The 26,973-nt window shown below is 47.6% G+C and overlaps 1 pseudogene; it reads right to left on the reverse strand.

The window, feature by feature from the left end:
* Positions 1 to 26,505: 26,505 nt before the first annotated feature.
* Positions 26,506 to 26,677, reverse strand: LOC138770171 (U2 spliceosomal RNA; annotated as a pseudogene).
* Positions 26,678 to 26,973: the final 296 nt, after the last annotated feature.

Genomic DNA, 26,973 nt, shown 5'->3' on the forward strand with positions numbered 1-26,973 from the left:
CCCCTGCATACCTCATACGCCACTGCCACAAGCATACCCACTACATACCGCATGTGGGATGTAGTGGGAATGTTAGTGGCGCATGCGGTATGTAGTGGGTATGCTTGTGGCAGTGGCGTATGAGGTATGCAGGGGTATGCTAGTTGTGCAGCAGGTATGTAGTGGGAATGTTAGTGGCGCCACTAGCATTACCACTACATACCGCATGCCTCACTAACATACCCACTACATACCTCCTGCACAACTAGCATACCCCTGCATACCGCATACGCCACTGCCACTAGCATACCCACTACATACCGCATGCGCCACTAGCATTACCACTACTTACCGCATGCGCCCACTAACATACCCACTACATACATTCTGCATAACTAGCATACCCCCTACATACCGCACACGTCACTGCCACTAGCATACCCAATACATACCGCATGTGCCACTAGCATACCCACTACATACTGCATGTGCCACTAACATACACACTACATGCAACTTACCCACGACATCCACAACTTAAAACTAGGGCTTTTGCCAGGGAGAAGGTGCACCTTCTCCCTGGCGTATGCTTGCCGTATCCCGGGCAGGGGGTCATTTGTCATGATTTATGCTTGCTTGGCATAAATTACAATTCAGATCCACACCTACCAAAAGCAGGTGTAGACTTTGTACACTGGACGCAGGGTCGGGCCAGGCCAGCCCGATTCACTAAGAGATAAGCGTCTTATAGCGAATTTGGTTGGGGAATAGAGGGTAGGTGTCAGGAATGGCAGGTGAAGACAAGACACTCGACAGTGGGCCCTGAATCTGACCCCACCCACTGTCACCTGCCTACTTGCCTCGGTCGACCCTAAGCGGTCGCGGACAACCACGAAGACAATCCCTATGCTGTATACGTGCAAAACATAAAACGCAGACAGACAGACAAACACAATGCGGGGAGGAAACTAGCCGAGTCAGAAACCAAACGAGCAACGCAGTACAAAATCGGAACCAAACGGAGAGTCAGGGGACAGGCAAAAGGTCAGAATCCAGGCAAGACAATAGAGAAAGGATAGGGCAGAATACAAGGGACTGGGGAGCTGGGATCAGAGACAACTAATAGCCAGCGACTAGAGGCTGGCACTGACAAAACTTTATACTGGATCAGGAGCCCGGACCAAAGGCTGATTGGTCCGGCCTCCTGAATCCAGACACATAGCAGCTGGTGCACTGCAGGCTGAGTGGCAGAGAGATCCGTCACTCAGCCAACAGCACTCAGCTGCTTGGCCGGGCGACGCTTACTGACGCGAGACCCGCGGCTCCCCTGGTTACTAGGGACGCCGTAGGGTCTCCGTGACGTCACCTGGCCCTGCCAAGGAGGGCGGTGCTGCGCTCCAGCCGGGCCAGACGACGCTGGAGCGCGGTCAGGTAAGTTACTGACAGTAGGGCTGAATTTAAGACCGGCGTACGAATCTTGATAAATCTCACCCCATTATATTCATGCTACTCACACCCTCCCCCCATTAATACATTTGAAACAGTGGTGTAGCTACCATAGAGGCAGGGTAGGCAGCTGCTATGGGGCCCAAGGGGGAGGGGGCCTGGGGATGCACAAGGAAGAACCTCCTGTGTCCTTCTGCTAAACCCCTTATGTACTGCAGTGTGTAAGTGACCCAATATTTGCTGCAACACAAAAAAAGGGGTTAACAAGCAGAAGACAAAGAGATCTCTGCTTCACTGCACTGATAACCCCTTATCAGTGCACCAGCAGTAAATCAGAGATCTTCTTGTCTTCGGAACATTGAGTGACTTATACACTGTAGTACATAAGGGGTTAAGCAGAAGGTAGTCTGCTCCTGCACCTATGTATTTAACCATAATGGCTCCTAATGGGCCCTTATAGTTAAAAACAGTGGACTGACAAGCAGCCATTGGCTCTCTGCTCTGTCGGTCACTTTTGTAGCTTCAGGCAGGATTCTCCCTCAGGCTACAATATATTCTCCTTACAATTTCTTGCTACGGGGCCCCGTGAATCCTAGCTACGCCTCTGATTTGAAACATGGCACACATTTGCACATGCACATTTTATTTATACTGTACATGCACAAATACTACACAACTATACTGCTCTGGTATTTGTCCAAACTACCAAATGCCCAGTCCGGCCTTGATCCTTCTCTACTAACAAGGTAGTTTCAGCAAAGAGTATGGAGTACACCCAGATTACAGAGGGTAAAATATGATGTAATAACAATATGTATCAAGAATAATAAAAAAAAATACAAGTGACAACTGAATAATGTAGTGTAATATTGTTATCATGATTCATTACACTATAAAATAAAATTTGCAATTATATCCTAAGAAACATAGATTCATCCATCCGATCCATGGATCGGCGCTCGTTTACTGGGCCTATTCCACAGCCGACAATCGTTTAGCGAGGGCTGCAGGAACATCGTTACCAATGTCCTTGCAGCCCTTGTGTCATACATTACCTGTCCAGACGCAGGTCTTCTTCTTCCTCCCGGTCCCACACCGCAGCAGCTTTGGAGCGGCCTGTCTGAACTGACAGACCGCTCAGCCAATCACTGGCCACGGCGGTCCCGGCCAGTGATTGGCTGAGGGGTCTGTCAGCTTAGACAGGCCGCTCTGAAGCTGCTGAGGCGCGGGACCGGGAGAAGACCTGCAGCCTCGACATGTAATGTATGATGTTTTGAAATCGTCGGTCGCAGCCGCGCAGTTTTTTCATTAAACCTCCCATAATAAAAGTTTAAATCTCACAAAATAAATTTTTACATTCCTGATCTCACACGATAACTGGCATTAGTGTAAAAAAAATGCCAAAGCGCAAAATTGCTGATTTTTAGTTCTATCAAATACAGACAAATTGTAATAAAATGTGATCAAAAAGTCACAGATATGTAATTAACCCCTTAAGGACCGGGCCTGAAATGGCCTTAATGACAGAGACAAATTTTATGAATATGACCAGTGTCACTTTATTCATTAATAACTTCGGGATGCTTTTACCTATCCGGCTGATTCTGAGATTGTTTTCTCGTGACATATTGTACTTTACATTTCTGGTAAATTGGAGTCGATACTCATAATGAATCTTTATGAAAAAAAACCAAATAATGTGAAAAAATGTGAAAAACTGCATTTTTCCAACTTTGAAACTTTTTTGCGTATACAGAAAGTGGTTATACCACATAAATTATATATTAAATAGCATTAGCAACATGTCTACTTTATGTTGGCGGCATTTATTAAACTATCTTTCATTTTTTTTAGACAATAGGGAGCTTAAAACATTAGCAGCAAATTTCCAAATTTTCTGTAAAATTTCAAAATCAGATATTTTTAGGGACCTGTTCAGGTTTAAAGTGTATTTGAGGGGCCTGTATGTTAGAAAGCCCCACAAAGCACCCCATTTCAGAAACTGCACCCCCCACACTCTGCAAAAGCATATCCAGAAAGTGTTTTAACCCTTTAGGGGAGTCACAGAAATAAAAGCCAAGTGTGTAAGAAATTAGAAAATTTTAATTTTCTGTGCAGAGATTTTATTGTAATCCAATATTTTTCATAATTATAAACCTATTACCAGAGAAATGCACCCCAATAATTATTGTCCCGTTTCTGCAGTTTATAGAAATACCCCATATGTGGCCCTATTGCGCTATTTGACGCAACCACAAGCCTCAGATATAAGGGAGCGCCTAGTGAATTTCAACGCCTCCGTTATATTTGGTCATTTTTGACTGTACCACTTCAGGTTGGCAGAGGCTCTGGGGTGCCAAAACCTAAAAAACACCCCTAAAGGGACACCATTTAGAAAACTACACCCCTCAAGGAATGTAACAAGGGGTGCAGTGAGCATCTGGACCCCACAGGTGCTTCACAGATTTTCAGAACAATATGGCTTGAAAAAAGAAAAATTTTTTTTTTACACTAAAATGTTGTTCTAGCCTTCAATTTTTCATTTTCTTAAAGGGATAAGAGGGAAAAAAAGACAAAAAATGTGTAGCGCAGTTTCTCCCGAGTACGGAAATACCCCACATGTGGCGATAAAGTGCCAAGGGGGCGCAGGACGAGCCTCCAAAGGGAAGGAGCGCCAATTGGCTTTTGGAAGCTGAATTTCACTGAAAAGGATTTCAAGGGCCATGTCGCATTTACAGAGCCCTCGTGCTGCCAAGACACTGGAAACCCCCCACAAGTGACCCCATTCTGGAAACTACACCCCTCAAGGAATCTAACAAGGGGTTCAGTGAGCATATGGACCCCACTGGTGACGGGCACAAATGTGGAACAATGTGACGTGAAAGGGAAAAATTTCATTTTTTCACTTTCATGGCACAAATGTGCCCGTCATCAAGGGGTCCATATCCTCACTGCACCCCTTGCTAGGTTCCTTAGGGGTGTAGTTTCCAGAATGGGGTCACTTGTGGGGGGTTTCCAGTGTTTTGGCAGCACGAGGGCTCTGTAAATGCGACATGGCATTCATCATCCATTCTAGCCAAATCCAACCTCCAAAATCCAAATGGCGCTCCTTCCCTTCGGAGGCTTGCCCTGCGCCCACATGGCGCTTTATGTCCAGATGTGGGGTATTTACGGACTCGGGGGAAATTGCTCTACACATTTTGTTTTTTTTTTCTCTTTTAACCCCTTGTGAAAATGATAAATTCAAGGCTAAACCAACATTATAGTGTAAAAAATTTAATATTTCATTTTTACGCCACATTGTTCCACATTTGTGTCCGTCACCAGTGGGGTCCATATGCTCACTACACCCCTTGTTACATTCCTTGAGGGGTGCAGTTTCCATAATGGGGTCACTTGTGGGGGGTTTCAACTGTCTTGGCAACACAGGGGCCTTTTGAATGCAACATGGCCCCTCGAAATCCATTCCATCCAAATCCAGCCTTCAAAAACGAAATGGCGCTCCTTCTCTTTGGAGGCTTACCCTGCACCCGCATGGCGCTTTATGTCCACATGTGGGGTATTTCCGTACTCAGGGGAAATTGCGCTACACATTAAATGTTTTTTTTTATCTTTTAACCCCTTGTGAAAATGAAAAAATCATGACAAGATTAATGATTTAGAGTAAAAATTTTACAAAAATTACACTAAATGTTGGTCTAGCCTTGATTTTTTTCCATTTCCACAAGGGGTTAAAAAAGAAAATGAACACAAAACGTGTAGGGTAGTTTCGAAACGTGTAGGGTAGGTACGAAAATACCCCATATGTGGGCATAATGTGCCATATGGGCACAGGGAAAGCCACCAAAGGGACAGGGCGCCATTTAGAGGCTGGAATGGAGGATGGAGGCCATGTCGCAATTACAAAGCTCCTGTGCTGCCAGGTCAGTAGAAACCCCCGACAAGTGACCCCATTCTGGAAACTACACCCCATAAGGAATCTAACAAGGGGTGCAGTGAGCATATGGACCCCACTGGTGACGGGCACTTACGTAGAACATGTGCCGAGAAAATAAAAAATACCATTTTTTTCATTTTCACGTCCCAAATGTGGCCGTCACCAGGGGGCCATATCCCCGCTGCCCCCCTTGTTAGATTCCTTATGGGGTGTAGTTTCCAGAATGGGGTCACTTGTGGGGGGTTTCTACTGTCCTGGCCGCACAGAGGCTTTGTAATTGCATCATGGCATCCTCTAATGGGAATGGCGGCCATACCTACTTAGCTGGGGAAAAGGGACCATTCTAATTTATTTGGGGGTATTAGGCCAATTATTAGTTTATAAGGTTGAAAATGACAGGTGTCCATCAAACTCAACCTGTGTTGATCCAGAGGAAGGCAAAAAACCCTCGTGAGGCAGACGACAGTAGCCTCATCACAGGGAAAAATTCCTTCCCGACTCCATAATGGCGATCAGAATAACCCTGGATCAACGTGACCCCTGAAATAGGAATAAGGGACAGAATTTAGATAATGTAGAACCCCAATGACGTGTGGTGCGCCTTGGAGCGATCCAGTATGCAGAGGCCGGGGGGATCAGGACAGGTGTCACACTGGAAAATGTTGTCCTTCCTGATCCCCCTGTTACCCCACACTCTGCACTTCTTCTGGGGTCTCCCTTTCTCCAGTGTGGGGGACGTCACCTGGAAAATGTTTCCCTGGTGCGATACGGGGTCCTTCATATCCAGAAGCGCTGGGTCCGCTCCATGGCTGCTAAATATTAGGGCGCTATTACTACTTCTGATATTTTCGTATCGTGCCGCAAGCTACAGTAGCTCGGGCAGCGAGGGAGCGGAAGAGGGGGTGCTGGTATAAGAGTTATCCCTGTACAGGTGGTGACCTTTATCCAGCAGTGGGAAGATCAGTTCCCGGACGATCTTCCCACTTGTTCCGAGGATGGGGGGGCATCTGGGGGCATCTGGGGCTGGATTCGGGTGTCCCTTCCTACATACACTCCAAGGGTACGTGCACACTGCGGAATCGCGACAGATAACCCTTCGTGCATTCCGCAGTTGGCACCCACCGGCGGACTGATGCGGGCGCGCGTCTCCATCCGTGTCATAGAGTCCATTCTATGCACGGGCGGATTCCGCTCTCCGTCCAACGTATTCATTCTTTGGACGGACGATGGAATCCGCCCGTGCATAACATGGAGTCTATGACACGGGTGGAGACATGCGCCCGCATCAGTCCGCCGGCGGGTGCCAGCTGCGGAATGCACAAAGGGTTATCCTTTGCCATTCCGCAGTGTGCACGTACCCTAAATCTGTAAGTGTACCCTGAGGTACGCTCACACAGTTTGTACAATTTCACACCATACCGTCATCTCTTATTGGGACGGTACTGGCAGAAAAGACGTGTCTGGGGGGCAGCGTACGCTACGCTACCCCCAGACACGTCACTGGATGATGAGGATGAATGGAGGAAAGAAGGATCCCCCCATTCATCCTCACTGGCTGTTTCGGTGTCGGAGGCAATAATAACGTATCCCTCTGACGCCGAAAACACCCTGGGGGCCATCTTTATATGGGGACTAGTATATGGGGTATGTAGTGGTGTAGTGTCAAACTTTATTCAATGTAGTGTGGTGTAATGTAGTGTTTTTTACGTGTTTTTTTACAGTAAGTATAAAAAAAAAACCTACGCCAACAAAGGAGTTGCTGATAAATGCCGCACTTATGTGCGGCACTTATCAGCAGACCGTGGCAGTAGAATATAGAAAAAAAACACCCTACGCCAAAAAGGAGGAGTTGCTGATTAGCAGCGCACTTTCGTGCGATGCTGATCAACACTCAGCGGCGATAGAGTGCGGAAAATAGAAAAAAAAAAATTTGAAAAAAAAAATTTCTACATTCTGAACATCCCTGTAGCTGCTGATAAGTGTATTACACATATCAGCCGCTAGAGGGCAGCAGAGCGCAAAATACGGAAAAAGCCGAGGCTGGAGCCGAAAATAGCCGAGAGAAGCCGAACGTGACGTCACGGAGGAAGTCGAAGACCCGAACGAAGACGAGGACGCCGCGAACCCGGAAGACGCCGATCAGGAGCCCGGGACAGGTGAGTAATGTACAAATACCTGCTCTGGACCCCTCGGCTACCTAGCTGAGGGGTCCAGGGCAGGTATTTACTATTTTGTGGGACTCTGATCGCCGTGCCACCGGCCCGATCGCCGTGAACGGCCGGGCGGCCGTTCACGGCGATCGGGCCGGTGGCACGGCGATCACCATAACTTTTTACAGTAATGGCGGTCGGTGCCGTCCTCGGACAGCACCGACCGCCATTTTTTTCCGGGTCATCGGGTCGCCGATGACCCGGAAAGGTTCCGATCGCCGCTATTGGCTGATCTGAATTGATCAGCCTATAGCGGCGATCGTAAGCACGGGGGGTGTTAACCACCCCCCGTGCCGTGAAGCTAAGATGGCCTGCTATGATTTATAGCAGGCCATCTTCCCCGATCGCTGTGTGCGAACACGCAGCGATCGGGGAAACATCGGGCGTAAATTTGCGCCCTGATGCGCCAAGTACCAGGGCGCGAGGGCGTAAGTTTACGCCCGATGTCGTTAAGGGGTTAATTCATTGGGGTTTTGTTTTGATGATTTGTTTTACTTTGACAAATGTTTGCCTATGGGCTTTACGTTATCGTGTTTTTACTTTGAAACATTTTCTACATTTTTGCATTGGGTAGTGCAGCAGGGAGTGCCAGATGGAGCAGTAGTCCATTATTTAGATGACTTTTTATTTATTGGTAGGGCTGGGTCACCGGCTTGTTTGGATCTGCTTAATTTTTTTAAGGAGTATTGCAGTTGAGTTTGGCGTTCCTTTAGCAGAGGACAAGACGGTGTTACCTTGCAATTGTCTTGAATTTTTGGGCATTACGTTGGACACAGTACAGATGGAGTTTCGTTTGCCCACAGACAAATTAGTCAAGCTCAGACAGGCGTTAGAGCGCTGTCTGTGTAAGTCTAAGGCACTGGCGGAACTACCGCCGTAGCAGCCGTAGCGGCTGCTACGGGGCCCCGCCGCATCAGGGGCCCGTGACGCGGGCCCCTGGAGCTGACATATCCTGCAGCACCCGGCGGCTGAGCATGCCTCCCGGGTGCTGTAGCCGGGGGCCGGTCCCGTGCTCCTCCCGACCCGGAGACTCCTTTCCCCAACCATAGGGAAAAGGAGTCACTGGGCCAGGAGGAGCACGGGACCGGTCCACAGCGCTCCTGTCACCCACCGTCTGATACGCGGCTGCCGTCTGATGCCGCGTCCTAGCCCCGGCAGCGCGCGTATCATAGAGTTCTGTGTGGGCTTGTGCTGCGGCCCCGACTTCCGGCACAGAGACGTGTGCCGGAAGTCGCGGCTACAGGCCCACACAGAACTCTATGATACGCGCGCTGCCGGGGCTAGGACGCGGCATCAGACGGCAGCCGCGTATCAGACAGGGGGTGACAGGAAGAAGGCTCGACGGGGGAGCGTGTTGTTAGGTGAGTTTTTTTCTTTTTTTTAAACTTGCTTTCCTCGGGGGGGGGGGGGGGAAGGGGCATCTATAAGGGGGGGGGGGAGAAGGGGGCATCTATAAGGGGGGGGGGGAGAAGGGGGCATCTATAAGGGGGGGGGGAGAAGGGGGCATCTATAAGGGGGGGGGAGAAGGGGGCATCTATAAGGGGGGGGGGAGAAGGGGGCATCTATAAGGGGGGGGGGAGAAGGGGGCATCTATAAGGGGGGGGAGAAGGGGGCATCTATAAGGGGGGGGAGAAGGGGGCATCTATAAGGAAGGGGGGAGGAGAGATGGGGGCATCTATAAGGAAGGGGGGAGAAGAGGAGGGGGCATCTATAAGGAAGGGGGGAGGGGAGAAGAGAAGGGGGCATCTATAAGGAAGGGGGGGGGAGAAGAGGAGGGGGCATCTATAAGGAAGGGGGAGGGGAGAAGAGAAGGGGGCATCTATAAGGGGGGGGAGAAGGGGGCATCTATAAGGTGGGGGAGAAGGGGGCATCTATAAGGAAGGGGGAGAAGGGGGCATCTATAAGGAAGGGGGGAGGAGAGAAGGGGGCATCTATAAGGAAGGGGGGGGAGAAGAGGAGGGGGCATCTATAAGGAAGGGGGGAGGGGAGAAGAGAAGGGGGCATGGGCATCTATAAGGAAGGGGGGGAGAAGAGGAGGGGGCATCTATAAGGAAGGGGGGAGAAGAGAAGGGGGCATCTATAAGGGGGGGGGAGAAGGGGGCATCTATAAGGAAGGGGGGGAGAAGAGGAGGGGGCATCTATAAGGAAGGGGGGAGGGGAGAAGAGAAGGGGGCATCTATAAGGGGGGGGAGAAGGGGGCATCTATAAGGGGGGGAGAAGGGGGCATCTATAAGGAAGGGGGGAGAAGGGGGCATCTATAAGGAAGGGGGGAGGAGAGAAGGGGGCATCTATAAGGAAGGGGGGAGGAGAGAAGGGGGCATCTATAAGGAAGGGGGGGGGAGAAGAGGAGGGGGCATCTATAAGGAAGGGGGAGGGGAGAAGAGAAGGGGGCATGGGCATCTATAAGGAAGGGGGGGAGAAGAGGAGGGGGCATCTATAAGGAAGAGGGGAGAAGAGAAGGGGGCATCTATAAGGGGGGGGAGAAGGGGGCATCTATAAGGAAGGGGGGAGGAGAGAAGGGGGCATCTATAAGGAAGGGGGGGGAGAAGAGGAGGGGGCATCTATAAGGAAGGGGGGAGGGGAGAAGAGAAGGGGGCATGGGCATCTATAAGGAAGGGGGGGAGAAGAGGAGGGGGCATCTATAAGGAAGGGGGGAGAAGAGGAGGGGGCATCTATAAGGAAGGGGGGAGAAGAGAAGGGGGCATCTATAAGGGGGGGGAGAAGGGGGCATCTATAAGGAAGGGGGGGAGAAGAGGAGGGGGCATCTATAAGGAAGGGGGGAGAAGAGAAGGGGGCATCTATAAGGAAGGGGGGGAGAGGAGAAGGGGGCATCTATAAGGAAGGGGGGAGAGGGGGGCATCTATAAGGAAGGGGGGGAGAGGGGGGCATCTATAAGGAAGGGGGGGAGAGGGGGGCATCTATAAGGGAGGGGGGAGAGAGAGACCATCTATAAGGAAGGGGGGGAGGGGGACATCTGTAAGGAAGGGGGGGGGCATCTATAAGGAAGGGGGGGGGGGGGGAAGGGCCATCTATAGGGGGGGGACACCATAGGGGGAGAGCAGGCCATCTATAAGGGGAGAACATAGGGGGAGAGGGGGACAACATAGGGGGAGAGGGGGATATAAACGTACAACATTGGGGGAGAGGGGAACATCTATAAGAGGACAATAAAGGGGGAAAGGGGGCCATCTATAAGGGGACAATATAAGGGAAGAGGGGGCCATCTATAGGGGGGGCAACATAGGGGACCATCTATAAGGAGACAACATGGGGGGGCATCTATAAGGGGGACAGCGGAGGGGGGCAACATAAGGAAGCTATCTATAAGGAGGGGCGACAGAGAGGAGGGCCATATACTAAAATGGGATCACATAGAGTCAGCCTACCCACTAAATGTGGGTGTAAAGGGGCCAATACAGATGTGCAGTTGGTAGAGATGAGGATGGTGACAGAGTGTGGAGCCTAATATGTCTGTCTGGCAGATTCTGTGGATTCGTGGCCCGGAGAAGTTCTCATAACGGCCCAGGACAGATGGAAAAGAAAATGAAAAGGGAAGAACTCCGATCAGAGAAGACGTCTCCTGTAAGTCACCTGATGTAACTGTACTGTAATTTATATGGTGTACAGGACCTGTGTAGAGCTGAGTGTGTTGATGGCATAGTGGTCGATCGAGAGGGGGGGGGGGGCGGGGGGGGCCCCAATCAAAAGTTTGCTATGGGGCCCAGCCATTTCTAGTTACGCCCCTGGTCTAAGGTTACATTGAAAGAACTACAATCCCTGCTTGGTCTGTTAGCTTTTACTGTAAGAGTGATCCCAATGGGGAGAATATTTTCTAAGCGTCTGTACGCAGCCACTTAAGGGTATGAAATCGCCTTACGCACATATCCGGATAACTAGACCTCTCAAGGAAGACTTGAGCATGTGGCTTGAATTTGTTAATACATTTAATGGTCATTCCCTGTTCCAAGGTGAGTTTGTGGAAGCTAGTGCTATCAATCTGTTCACTGATGTGGCGGGGGCATATGGGTATGGAGCCTATTATGATGGACAGTGGTCAGCAGAGGCGTGGCCGGATGAGTGGATAAAGGCGGGTCTTTGTAAGAATATTGTTCTCCTCGAGCTATTCCCAGTGTTAATCTCCTTAGTGATTTGGGGTAGTAGCTTCAGAAATAAAAGGATCCTGCTTCGCTCTGATAATAAAGGCGTCATTTATGCTATCAACTGCTTATCCTCTAAATCTGATGTTGTAGTTAAATTATTGCGACACATCGTACTTTATTGTATGTCGCTCAATATATGGTTGAAAGATTTGCATGTAAGGGGCGTTGATAATACAGTTGCTGACGCTCTCTCCCGCCGTCAGTTTACAGAATTCAGACGTCTGGTTCCGGGAGCAGACAGGTTGGGGATGGCGTGTCCGACGCATCTGTGGTCCCTAGTGTGGGACTGACAGCGCGCCTTATCAGGAATTCTTTGGCAGGCTCTACATGGGCTGCCTACTCGTCAGCCTGGCTTCAGTGGAAGAGTTTTTGGACCAGTCTTGATGTGCCTTATTTACTTCCTTGGGTTTGGATGATTCTTTGATTAAAAAATTGGGTAGATGGGATTCAAATCGGTTCAAACTGTATATTCGCCCAGGTTTGGTAATTAGTTAATTGCTCTTATCTTTTTTGCAGGTCCTAGGAAAATTGTTTGGATCGTTGGCCATTCTTATATTGCTTGGGCAGCTAAGAGAGCTCATAGTCGGCCTTATGGGGAGAACCTGGGTTTACACATTAATAAATTCTTTGTAATGTGGTTTGGATATAGTGGGCTGCGCTGGAGGGAGTTGTATAGTACCTTGCGTAAGCTGGCCGCTGTATTGCCCCCTCCAGACATCTTGATATTACATTTAGGGGGAAATGATGTTGGTAAAATTAAGACACTAGAATTACTATGGGACATCAAGCGGGATTTGGCCCTGTTCAAATGTTTGTTCGTTGACTCATGCATTGTATTTTCCGAAATTGTTCCCAGGCTAGAGTGGATTGATAAAGGGCTTTCCTTTTATGATAAAATTAGAAAGAGGATCAATCACACTATTGCTAAGTTTATGCCTTCTATAGGGGGTTTCTCCTACAGACATGTGGAGCTAGAAGGGTTCCTCCCGGGATTGTATAAAGGAGATTTAGTTCATCTATCTGACATAGGGAACGACATACTGAATGCACATTTCGGTAACATCATTGAGCAGGGTGCTGTGGCACTGGTGGGTGTGGGGCCGGGGCATTAGGCCCAGGCGGTTGGGGTATTGTCGCCCTGCTTTGCGGGGCAGGCATGGTCCTTGAACTGTTAGGCTTTAATGGTTTATTTATTTGAGAGTTTTAATTATTTATTTATTTATTTATGGTTGCTTAACAGTTATGTTTTATGCTAACCCTTATTAAAGTGCCACGGCCAATTTTTAGCAAAATGTTGTCAGTCTTTATTTCAGGGGATAGTGCCACGTAGGCACTATCCCCTAGTAGAAAGCCTACAACCCCCCACGTTAGCACTGTCCCCTGGTAGTATGCCCCCTAACCCGACAGAATTTTTCACCAGACACAAGGGAGGAGATTTATCAAACATGGTGTAAAGTAAAACTGGTTCAGTTGCCCCTAGCAACCAATCAGATTCCACCTTTCATTCCTCACAGACTCTTTGGAAAATGAAAGGTGGAATCTGATTGGTTGCTAGGGGCAACTGAACCAGTTTCACTTTACACCATGTTTGATAAATCTCCCCCAAGATACGCACCTTCCAGTTGCACCATGGCTGGCACAGTTCATAATAGTTGTCACAAGATAATTCATGTCCGCCACCTGTCGGCGCTGTCTACATTATGGCAGATTGATGAATATGTATGTGCAATTTTTTATTCAAGTCAGAGACTTTTTAGAATTACAGTTTATTGTAGAAAATTATTCAGCCCATTTTCTATCTCTTCCAGTCATTTAATTAGGAAGATACAATATCACAGTCTTATACTTACTTTCTATGCTGTAAGAGAATAGAAAGTCTCACAAAACAAGAAGCAAAATATAGAACCCAAAGAACATAATCAACTACAGGAACTTTGTCTGTGATTGAGGACAGGATCACTTATCAAGAGACAAGAAAGACGCTGATGCTGGACAAAGAAACAACCAACCAATAATCCTGGACAATCCCTTCAGGTGACAGACGCACATTCTAGGTTATAATTTACTTTCTGGCCAATTACTCAGTTCTCCATTTTACACAATTTTCTATCACCATCCAGTAACAGAGATTATGGGGGAGATTTATCAAAAGTAGAAATGGCCCAGTTGCCCCTAGCAACCAATCAGATTCCACTTTTCATTCCTCACAGATTCTTTGAAAAATGAAAGATGGAATCTGATTGGTTGCTAGGGGCAACTGAGCCTGTTCTACTTTACACCAGTTAGATAAATCTCCCCCTATATGATAACTGGGTCGGATTCATTACTGGTTTATTAATGAAATGTTACTATAGATATTCGGTAATGCTTCCCTTACACTGACATTTTCAGTCTGCTGTTGTAAAGCTTTGTACTGGTCACTTGTATAAGATAATACATGGGTATTAGTTATTTGCTTTTTTACCTTAATTTTTTGTTTCATATATAGAAGTTTAGAATTCTATTAGATACACACCGAAAATAATCCCAGCAGTAACAAGAGGCCCCAAGAATACAGAGTAGACGGCCACTTATTGAGATATGCGGAATCGATTATTGCAATTGTAGTTGTCCTTGTGGCTGTTGTAGAAGAGCTCGTAGCTGGGGACGTTGCATTCTGACATGAGCTCAGGGCAGCCAATGAAATCAATCTGGAACAGAAGACGTCACTAGCGCAGCCAAGTGAAGAAGAAACATCTCCTGTAATGAAGTAAGAAAACACTGCAATGTTATAAGGGGTTGTCCACCTTCTAAGTTCTCTCCAGCTAAGACCTGACCCACCTCTGGTGACCATATCTGCCTGGCATGTCCCCTTCCCCTTTTCCCCTATTAACCAGCAAATCAGAGAACACTCAGAATAATGATGAAATATATGGTCATAGCAGCCTCTTTATTAAAATTTATAGAGGCCATGTACCCTTTTGTCATTTGCCCTTATGTAATGTGTTCTTGATCTTGGAATGTTCCTCTTTGTTACCCTTATCGCTCATATAGCGCTCTGGAATTGAGGGCACTTTATAAATAAATAATAATAATTACAAATAGATTAAAGGGAACCTGTCACCCCCCGTGCCGGGGTGACAGGCTCCCGACCCCCCGTTAGAGACCCTTATACTTACCTCATCCCGCCGGGTCCCGCTTCTGGATTCGGTCGGGTCCCGGAGATCTCAGCCGCTGCAGCCCGGCGCGCGCGCTGAGAGATGAGTCCAACACTCATAGAGAATGACAGGAGAGTCCAGCGCTCCGTCATTCTCTATGGGTGTTGGACTCATCTCTCAGCGCGCGCGCCGGGCTGCAGCGGCTGAGATCTTCATCACCCGACCACCTCCAGAAGCGGGACCCGGCGGGATGAGGTAAGTATAGGGGTCTCTAACTTGGGGTCGGGAGCCTGTCACCCCGGTACGGGGGCTGACAGGTTCCCTTTAAGAATAACAAATATCAAATGACATAAATCTATGGAGTCCACATAGATGAAAAGAATACAAGGGCATTCACCAGTGTTACAGACAGCGAGGACCCCCACAAGTAATGACAGCTGTTTCAGGCTAACTGTGCTTCTTCAGATCCCGCCCCCTTTGTGTACATCTCAGGACCCTTGTTACAACAATGTGACTATGGTGGCCTGGTGAGGGTTTTTTGTTCTCCTTTGTCATGACAGCCTGCGGTAGGGAGGTCTCACAGGGTACTACGTCTGTAGAAAGGGGTCCATTAAAGGAGGGGTGCCCACTACCCCTTTTGGCTGTAAAGGATTTGGAGGAAAGGTCCCAGATAACAGGGGTGTGGAGCAGCAGTGCCATATGACTGTGGTCTAAGGGGGAAGTTTGGTTCTTGTACTGCCAGATGGTACCCAGATCTCCCTAGATTTATCATGTGAACTTGCACATAATATATAGTAGTCGGAACCACCACTCTCACCAGGGTGTCAGATTAGGTGATTGATGTGAGTATTAGTCACTCATGTGCAGTGTCCCAGAACATGCAGACTACTACTCCTATTATGGCCATTTCTATTGCTGTGTCAATGCCTGTTCTGGTAAGTGTTTGCACTGCAACTGCTGCTGGTTTTCCCCTAGTATTCTCTGGTAATGTGCATTCTCATGTGTATTCTCATGTATTCCTGTGTATTATTACATTGTACAGTGGGGCTGTTGATCACGTGACCGTGCCAGTGCCCTGTAACCATGGTTCCTCCAATGGCCGACTAGCTCTGGCCAGGAGCAACCATGTGACCTCCCACTTCCTCCTAACAAGTTAGTCTTCCCCCTGCTTCCAAGCAAGGAGGATGTGTCTAGTCCCTCTCCTGCCTCAAAGGAGTTGGACTTCTTCTTTGCAGCTCCCACTTCACCACTAGAAGTGTGGATCGAGTGCTCTGCTGTATTCAAGTCTTCGGCTGTATCTGCCTGCTCAAGTGTCCGGAGTCTTCTCTCTCATCTGGGTGTCATTCCGTTATCTCTCCTCATCGCTACAAGGATTCACAGCAAGTATTATTCTCAAGCTAATCCACCCAGCAACGCTATTTCTCTCATACTCCTACTCCCATCATCCGGCACGTATTCTCACAGCCTATGCAGCACCACTCCTGCTTTATTTGTCAAAGCCTGCTATATACCCGGTTGCATCCGGACAGAACTGTTGCTACTAGTTACCTCATCTATAATAAAACCGCTGTTACTGAACCCTGGCATTGGTGTCCACTAACTGGTGCCCTGACTAGGTGCAGCGAAGAATCGCATGCCCATCATCACCCGCAGATCCCACAGACCGGCCCTACAGCTGTGCCACCCTCAGGCCTATACCGTGACAAGTGTAACCCCTGCAGCTGCCCCGGTCATTGCCCACTCATAACACCAGCACTGCGGAAGTGGCCCCCAGGGGCCAGGGCATCGCACATGGAAATCATATGGTGATCACTTGGAAAATGCACTGATCTTGACAATCCACATAGAATAAGGGCACTGGCCATTCCTGTGCGTAATTCTTTATTTTGGGTGTATTTTAGCTCACAACATAAGGCTGTTACAGACGGTGAGGGCGCCAACACCCCCGCTAGTGATGACAGCTGTTTTGCACTAACTCTGCACTTCTTCAGATCCCGCCCCCTTCATTCACGTTTCAGGTTGTACACATGCTGTATGGCGTGTAGAAAAAGGCCACTAAATAGAATTGTCCAACTGCACCTGCTCAGTAGAGATGATGCCTCTCTGTTAAGGTGCGTTTACACGTAACAATTATCGTGCGAATTTGCGCGATAACGGTCGAATTCGAACGATAATCATACGTGTAAACGCAGCGAACGATCGAACGACACAAGATAAATCGTACATTTTGATCTTTCAACAGGTCATCAAATCGTCGTTCACCGTACGCAAAAAATTCGCAAATCGTTCCGTGTGAACAGTCGTTCGCCGATCTAACCAATTTGTGAGAGGCTTAAACGATCGCAAAATGATCGCAGAGCGAATTTTCGTACGATATAGCGTACCTTCTAAACGCTGATCGTTATGAAAAAGAAAATCGTAAATCCGACATCGCTAATCGTACGATCGGGCCAATAATCGTTTCGTGTAAACGCACCATTAGGAGAAGAGGGACGCACATCAGAAGGTATCCAATCCCAAAAAGAGACCTCTAAACATCATGGAAAAACTTGATCCGACAGCATCCAGTAGTGAAAGTGATGAATATTTATTCAAGCAGCATACACTGTGTCAACGTTTCGACCCACTAGGGGCCTTTTTAAAGCCTATATTACATGTGTACAGTTTATGTATATATGGAGTAACCACAACAATTAATCAATCAATCAAAAATAACCAATCACAGTCTGCTGACACCAGCATCGTGTCAACTGGGAGTGGAATACCCATGTAGGTATAATAGTGTGGACATATACATATAATACAACTTAGTGTGATAGAAAAAAAAAACGATAAGAGAGGTGACGCTCTCATCGCAAAATAACTGTAAGATGCTGAAACGTAAACAGCTTTGCATCTCTTTGTACCATCCCTAGACAGATGGATTGGTAGAGAGAATTAAGAGGAATCTGTCAGCACTCAGGCCCTACCATTGGTGCTGGCAGACCCCTCGTGAGCATGTTACGTTTTGGTAATTTGTCTGTGGAGCAACTTATGCACAATCTTGGGTCTCCTACTGCAATAAAGAGTCAAAGAGAAGCTGTGGCTTAGTGTTTGTGACGCAATATTGTAATGTCCCAGCACAGGTGTGCCACAAGTTTTCTATGCACCTGGGAAAAGTAACTAACTCAGGTTCTCACAGTGGGATGAACTAGGAATTTATTATGTGTTTTCCCTCCTAGGTGTCACTGTCTGTATTACTGTTGTATATCACATGTGTATTTTCTGCCTATTACAGGTGCAGGTGCTTTCCCTCTTCTTTCTATCCTATCACCTCTCTTCTCTCTTCTGCACACACAGCCCCACCAATCAAACACTAGCTAGGTGGTCCCTATAAAAAGGAGCTAGTTCCTGGTGGCAGGGTCTTCTTTAGCACTTGCCAGAGAACACCAGGATTGGCATATTTGCCACTGGCGCCCTGTGTTTTTCACAGATGAAAGCAGGTTCACACTGAGCACATGTGACAGACGTGACAGAGTCTGGAAACGCAGGGGAGAAAATTCTGCTGCCTGCAACATCCTTCAGCATGAGCGGTTTGGCAGTGGGTCAGTAATGGTGTGGGGTGGCATTTCTTTGGAGGGGTGTACAGCCCTCCATGTGCTCGGAGGTAGTCTGACTGCCAAGATGAGTTCCTCAGACCCCTTGTGAGACCATATGCTGGTGCGGTTGGCCCTGGGTTCCCCCTAATACAAGACAATGCTAGACCTCATGTGGCTGGGGTGTGTCAGCAGTTTCTGCAAGATGAAGGCATTGAAGCTATGGACTGGCCGCCCGTTCCCCAGACCTGAAAACCCATTAAGCACATCTGGGACATCATGTCTTGCTCCATCTACCAACATCATGTTGCACCAGACTGTCCAGGAGTTGGCTGATGCTTTAGTCCAGGTCTGAGAAGAGATCCCTCTGAAGACCATCTGCCGTCTCATCAGGAGCATGTCCAGGTGTTATAGGGAGGTCATACAGTCACATCATCAGGAGCATGCCCAGGTGTTATAGGGAGGTCATACAGACACATCATCAGGAGCATGCCCAGGCATTGTAGGGAGGTCATACAGACACATCATCAGGAGCATGCCCGGGCCTTGTAGGGAGGTCATACAGACACATCATCAGGAGCATGCCCGGGCCTTGTAGGGAGGTCATACAGACACCTCATCAGGAGCATGCCCACGCCTTGTAGGGAGGTCATACAGACACATCATCAGGAGCATGCCCGGGCCTTGTAGGGAGGTTATACAGACACATCATCAGGAGCATGCCCACACCTTGTAGGGAGGTCATACAGACACATCATCAGGAGCATGCCCAGGCATTGTAGGGAGGTCATACAGACACATCATCAGGAGCATGCCCAGGTGTTATAGGGAGGTCATACAGACACATCATCAGGAGCATGTCCAGGTGTTATAGGGAGGTCATACAGACACATCATCAGGAGCATGCCCAGGCATTGTAGGGAGGTCATACAGGCACATCATCAGGAGCATGCCCGGGCCTTGTAGGGAGGTCATACAGGCACATCATCAGGAGCATGCCCACGCCTTGTAGGGAGGTCATACAGACACATCATCAGGAGCATGCCCAGGCATTGTAGGGAGGTCATACAGGCACATCATCAGGAGCATGCCCGGGCCTTGTAGGGAGGTCATACAGGCACATCATCAGGAGCATGCCCACGCCTTGTAGGGAGGTCATACAGACACATCATCAGGAGCATGCCCAGGCATTGTAGGGAGGTCATACAGGCACATCATCAGGAGCATGCCCACGCCTTGTAGGGAGGTCATACAGGCACATCATCAGGAGCATGCCCACGCCTTGTAGGGAGGTCATACAGACACATCATCAGGAGCATGCCCGGGCCTTGTAGGGAGGTCATACAGACACATCATCAGGGACATGCCCACGCCTTGTAGGGAGGTCATACAGACACATCATCAGGAGCATGCCCAGGTATTGTAGGGAGGTCATACAGACACATCATCAGGAGCATGCCCAGGCATTGTAGGGAGCTCATACAGACACATCATCAGGAGCATGCCCACGCCTTGTAGGGAGGTCATACAGAAACATCATCAGGAGCATGCCCAGGCATTGTAGGGAGGTCATACAGACAGATCATCAGGAGCATGCCCAGGCATTGTAGGGAGGTCATACAGACAGATCATCAGGAGCATGCCCAGGCATTGTAGGGAGGTCATACAGACAGATCATCAGGAGCATGCCCAGGTATTGTAGGGAGGTCATACAGGCACATGGAGGCCCCACACAAGAAGATTGTACCTTTATAATATATGGCACTTTAATAAATCATAATTAGAGATGAGCGAGTTGTGAAATATTTGTTTTTTTGAATATCGAGTCGAGTAGACCCCGATACTCGACTAGTTGATCGAATATCGAATCCCATTAAAGTCTACAGGAGAAAAATGCTCGACACTTGGAAATCAAAATTGGACTTGGAGGTCACCAAGTCCTCAATGACACCTGTGTAAATGATGCATACTGGATCTTCGCAATCCTCGATAACGCATCTTCCCTTATTCCTGTAGAAGAGAGGAACAATCTTTTGACGTAATACGACAAAAGGCACAGCTTCAGAACATGATGGGAATCTTCCCACCTAACATCGTTAGCGGCAGACAGGAGAGTTCCGGGCAGAGTTTGGGGACATCCAGGAAATCCACAGCCATCAAAGGGACACTCTCGAAGGTGTGTGACACTTTTATGGCACCCCCTCGGAAAACTTCCACCTTTACGGGGCCTATTAGGAGTAGGAGGGAGAAGGGATAAGTGTTCAGTGAGTGCCTGGCCGACCATAACCCTGTCCTCCCCGATCTCTCTTCTCCTTACAATTAAAAAGGTGTCCAAGCTGGACACGTGGCTGTAACTGTACCTTTACGCCTAGGAGGTGCTGGCCTGCCCTGCCGCCATTGTTCTTTCTGAGAGGGTATTCAACCCATTATCACGGATAAGCTCAGCCGTCAACTGCTGAAGAGCTGAAGCTTATCAAAATGAACAGCCACTGGGTTAACCCAGATTTTGTATCTGTAAGGATGGAAAGCAGCAAAACGTGAAGTGCCATATGTGTCCTCAAGCTCTGACAGACAATTCCAATACACCCCTATGAACCCAACAAAGTGTATGAAGTGCATGGTTCAGCTTATTCCCTCCTCCTCAACCAACAACTTAATGGGCCATTAAAAAAAAAAAAAAAATTATGCCGAAACAATACAAGACTCAACCCAGGGATGTCCATTTCAATGTTTGGAGAGAGTTGACCTAAAGGGACTCAAATTCGATTTATGGAAGGCTCAAGCCAGGGTGGAGACAGGTAGGAGAGGATGAACCAGAGGGGGTAGTGACTTAATCCTGTGAGCCGCAGATAACGCAATAACTTGCATCTTTTTAACTTACTAGACTGAGCAGGACCGTGGCATTAACCCCCTCCCCCCTTCTACTTTTTCAATTTGGAGTAACATTCCCGGCATCATGTGACTCACCATTTCTCCACAAATCACTCGTTGTGCGGTTTGTTCTGACAAACTTGGATAAAGTACCGACAGTAATTTTCCCTTGAAATTTCTGAAAATAATCTGCCCCATGTGAATTCCCCCTTAGCCCAGCCCTGTAACACACCATATCACTTTTTATGGCACTTTTATAAAAGATTTGACTGAAGTTTTTTGCATTGCACTTTGCATGTTCTGTAGTGTACACGGTGTAACAATGTATAGCCCGGTTTTGTTTTTTATTGTTCGAAGAGCGCTATGTACTGCACTGCGACAATTTTTAGGTAACAGCAGCTAAGCAAACACTGGAGTATACATTATAGGTAGAAAAGTGGACGTATAATACAGGCAGATAAATTTTTTTATTTTATTGTTTTTTTTCATTGTTCGCAGAGCGCTATGTACTACACTGCGACAATTTTTAGCAAACAGCAGCTAAGCAAACACTGGCGTACACAGTATGGCTAAGTTCACACTACGTAAGTTTCCGGCCGTAGCGCGTTCCGTGACTAAGCGGCCGGAGATTTACGTAGTTTGCGTACAATGGAAAGTATACGATCTACGGCTGCACAGTTCACACTACGTAAGAACGTAGGTGCCCGGATCGTATGCGGCGCCGTAAAAAATGAACCAGACCATTGTTTGAGGACGGAAATGCTGTAACTTACGCCCATAGTGTAACATGCGGTCCCGTACGGAGTGGTGATTTCTTCATTTTTGCACTTTTCTTTGCCGATCCAAAAGGTTCTGTGGGGTGTCCGGGGCTAGCCGAAGATTTCCAAGTAAAAGACAGCTGCCAGATTGCTACGTACGGCGCTCGGGAAGCGTAAGTAGACTACGGATGTAAGTTCGCGGACAGTACGTAGCCGGCCGCAACTTACGTAAATCCCCGGACGGAGTTTCACACGTATATGTCTGGCCGCGTAAAATATGCGGCCGGACATATACGCAGTGTGAACATAGCCTATAGGTAGAAAATTGGACGTATAACGCAGGCAGATATGTTTTTTTATTTTTTTGGTGTTTTTTTATTGTTCGCAGAGCGCTATGTACTGCACTGCGACAATTTTTAGCTAACAGCAGCTAAGCAAACACTGGCGTATACATTATAGGTAGAAAAGTAGACGTATAATGCAGGCAGATACGTAGCCTTTTTTTTTCTTTCTTTCTTCATTTATTGGCTGGGCGCAGAGCGCTATGTACTGCACTGCGACAATTTAGATGTTACACGTAATAGGCCAACACAGGTGTATACAACAAAATGATACACTGCCTGCCTGTCTAAGGACAGTAGCTGATGCCTGGTAGTCTGTGCACTGTATGAATATAGATATACAGTATGTTGTACAGGTAGCCTGCCCATTCACTGTATATGCAGATGTATACACTATGCTGTGTATTGTAGTACCCCTGGAAAGGGCTTGTGGGGTCTTGCCTGCCTACAATCAGCTAAGTTCACACTCTCCCTACTCCAAAAAAAAAAACGATCCCTTAGATTGTCCTGCAACAGTTAGACTGTAGGAGCAACTAAATCCAGTGCAACTCATTCAGAATATACACCAGCTGCCTGTCTGTGTGAATAAAGCAGCTGCTGTACAGGTAGCCGGCCGATTTTCTCTATATATGAACTTAATATACTGTGCTGTGTCTTCTAGTAGCCCTAACAAGGGCTTTTGTGGTATAAGCACACTGATCTCTCATTGAGATCTATGCTGCATAGATATGCAGCACAGATCGATGAGATAGGCACATCGATTGCTTCCGGCTGCTGCAGCCGGAAGCAATCGAGTGCCGAGCCGGGAAGGGGTAAGATGTGTGGATCGCTCCCCACTTGACACCAGGGAACAGCTGCATTCGGTAATCAGATGCAGCTGTCAAATTTGCATAGCCGCGTCCCGGGCTACGAGCAGCACCCGGGACTGCAGCGGTGGCGGAAGGCGGGACTGCAGGGAGGTGGCCCTGGACGTACGGGTACGTCCAGGGTCGCCTAAGGGTTAAAGATATTGCATTAATGCTAACAATAATTTACAAATATTGCCCAAATTAGAGGTAGAATTTAAATGGGTATTCATCTGGGCCACATCTATGGAAAATACCATTAATCTCCCCTAGATGAAGGTTCCGCCAGAGGTGATTCCAAGCGGAACACTTTCCCTGCGGATTCCACTGGGAATTCTATTAGATTTCTACCTTGAATTCCGCAAGTACGTTTTCCTCACTTATTCAGCACTGATTCCTCAGTGTGAACTAGCCCTTAGGGTGCGTGCACACTGCAGAATCCACACGGAAAACCCGTTGCGGATTCCGTCGCTCATCCCCGCTCGCGGCGAAGCGCATCTCCGTCTGTGCCTTAGACTCTATTCTATGGCCAGGCTCATTCCGCCGTCCGCCGAAAGACTTGACATGTCAATTCTGTAGGCGGACGTCAGAATCCGTCTGTGTCTAGAATGGAGTTTATGGCACAGGAGGAGATGCGTGCGGCCGCGAGCGGGGGATGAGCGACGGAATCCACAACAGGACTCCGTAGTGTGCATGCACCCTTACACAGCATCCATTGTCAGCTTTTTGCCAGCTCCAGTGGTGTTTTTTGCAATGCTTATACATGATATCTCTCTCTCTCGCTAATTAATCGGTTCACTACTAATACTATTAACTAACAACTCACTCACAAGGTTATTGTCCATACCTGAGGAGGATTCTGTTGTGTTATTGTAGCATTTAGTCTGGACTCCTGTGCATTCCAATACTGCAGAAGACTTTTTGTTAGGATCAAAGAAAGGACAATATAATCCATTCCCCACTGCAAATAAACAGATAGAGTGAAAGGCATAAACAGGGAATGTAATGTTACTAGAGATGAGTGAACCTGGAGCATGCTCGAGTCCATCCGAACCCGAACTTTCGGCATTTGATTAGCGGTGGCTGCTGAACTTGGATAAAGCCCTAAGGCTATGTGGAAATCATGGATATAGTCATTGGCTGTATCCATGTTTTCCAGACAACCTTAGAGCTTTATCCAACTTCAGCAGCCACAGCTAATCAAATGCCGGATCGACTCGAACCCGAACCCGGTTCGCTCATCTCTAAATGTTACTAATGATAGCTGGAAGCTCATTGGTTTCCAATAGAGGAGCGGAAGGAGTGATTATAGCCTAATAACACTATGACTTTATGATCATACTGGGCCCATCCTCTGGGGTTTCCTAATCCTGGAATAACAGTTGTAATGTGCCGATTCTTTGCGGCGCTCCGATGCCTGGTCCCTGGTCGCTTCCGGGTGTCTGGCGCAGGCCTGAGACGTGACGTCTCAGGTCTGCTCAGCCACTCAGTGAAGGAGGCGGGATCCGTTTCAAGTCCGCTCAGATCCCGCCTCCTTCACTGAGTGGCTGAGCGGACCTGAGACGTCACGTCTTGGGCCCGCGTCAGACACCCGGAAGCGGAGGGGAACCGGGCGCCGGAGCGTCGCGATGCGGGAACCGCCGCTGTAACCGAGTGGACGTCTTTTCCCTCGGCCACCTCCTCCCCTATATTCTACTTTAAAGGCTAATTTAAAGGGGTTGTCCAACGAAAATCTTTCCCTTTCAAATCAACTGGTTTCAGAAAGTTATATAGATTTGTAATTGAGGTCTATTTAAAAATCTCCAGTCTTCCCATACTTATCAGCTGCTGTATGTCCTGCGGGAAGTGGTGTTTTCTTTTTAGTGTGACACAGTGCTCTCCCCATAGAAAACCTCTCCTGCTCTGGATAGTTCCTGTCGCAAACAGAGATGTCAGCAGAGAGCACTGGGTTAGACTGAACATTGTCACCTTCCTAATGTTGTTAAAGGGGCAGGAGCAGAAACTCAACAGGAAAGAAGATGGTTTAATGTTCTTATGAAATAAAACCATTATACATACCGAAAGACTCTGGTGGGGTACAGCCATCCACATTACAGAAGCTGAACGTAGAATCATATTTTGTAGACCCAGACAGATAAGAGAAGGAGTAGTCACAAAATGCTGAGGAGCCACAGTATTTTCTAATGTTCCTGAAAGAACCTAAAATAATAATAATCAAGAACATGAATATTGATGATAAATTAATGTGATAATTTAGAATAGTAACACAGCTGCCAAATGCTGTATATCAGGGGGCACAACCTATTTTGGTCTGAGGGCCGCACCGTTCTATTGTTCTACACCAAGGGGCCACAATAACACAGAAACTGCCTAAAGTGCCTCCTTGTGGCTCTACTGCAGGAAAACTGTAACCTCTCTGACATTATATAGTATATATAAAGTTCATAACACTATCATACCAAGACCCTAATATTATTTATCCAGCATTATAGACCCCAGTATAACCCTAGTATTACAGCTACAGCTGGGAGTTGTACTATCACAGCACAACCCCTCGAGTTATCTGTTCATCTGCACTTTAAGGCTATGTCCACACTGCGTATGAGTCCAGCCGTAGTTCGTACGCTGCCGTACATTTGCGGCTGAAACTACGGGCGTGGGAAAAGTAGATATGCGGCCGGATGCGTACGAACCGCGAACATACGCCCATAGTAGAGTTATGCTTCCCTAGCTTGTTTCAAAGCGATCTGAATCAGGTCATTTACTTGGAAATCTTCGCCCAGCCCAATAAAACTCACAGAACCTTTTGGATCGAAAAATGAAGTCCAATGTGACTGAAATAAGTACTTCGTACGGGACCGCATGGAAATCCATGGCCGTGAGTTTCAACATTTCCGTCCTCAAACAATGGTCTTGTTAATTTTTCACGGCGCTGTATACGATCCGGCCGTAAGCTTATACGTAATGTGCACTGTGCGGCCGTATATCGTATACTTTCCAGCGAACGCATCAACCTCAAAACTACATGCGTATATTCGCGGTTCGCTCTACGGACGGATTCATACTCAGTGTGAACGTAGCCTAAATCTCAGCATATCCTGTGGGCTGCAGGCAGTCTCGGACTAGAATACCTTGGGACCACCACAGGAAATCATTCTTGGGTTCCACCTTTCAGCCACCGCATCTATATTAAAATAGGTATTATAATCTTTTTTTATTTATTATAACACTGTATACTTTTTTTTTTTTTGGTGCACTGAACCAGGTCAATGCCTGGAGAGGATAGAGCAAGCTCTTTTTCCATCTTCCTGCTCTAAAATCCATTTAATATATGGTCCCCAGATAGGGGACGTATCAGATATTAAACTGAAAAGAACAGATACTACACTTGATCTTAGCCAAAAGGCCGAGAAGCGATATAACACTGTATACTTTAATGCAATAGCCAGTGCAAATTTTGTTACCATACATATTACCGCTATACTGTTACTGACCAAATCTTATATACTGAGAAATTCCAATTGAACTGACCACGATGTTCGACTATTCAAATATCGAACCCCATTAACCCCTTGCCTCTTCAGTCTGTTTTGGCCTTAATGCCCAGGGCCTATTTTTCAAATCTGACTTGTGTTACTTTATGTAGTAATAACTCTGCGATGGTTTTAACTATCAAGCTTATTCTGAGATTGTTTTTTTTATAAAATATTTCTC

The sequence above is a fragment of the Dendropsophus ebraccatus genome, chromosome 12 (assembly GCF_027789765.1).
Source record: "Dendropsophus ebraccatus isolate aDenEbr1 chromosome 12, aDenEbr1.pat, whole genome shotgun sequence".
NCBI classification, from domain to species: Eukaryota; Metazoa; Chordata; class Amphibia; order Anura; family Hylidae; genus Dendropsophus; species Dendropsophus ebraccatus.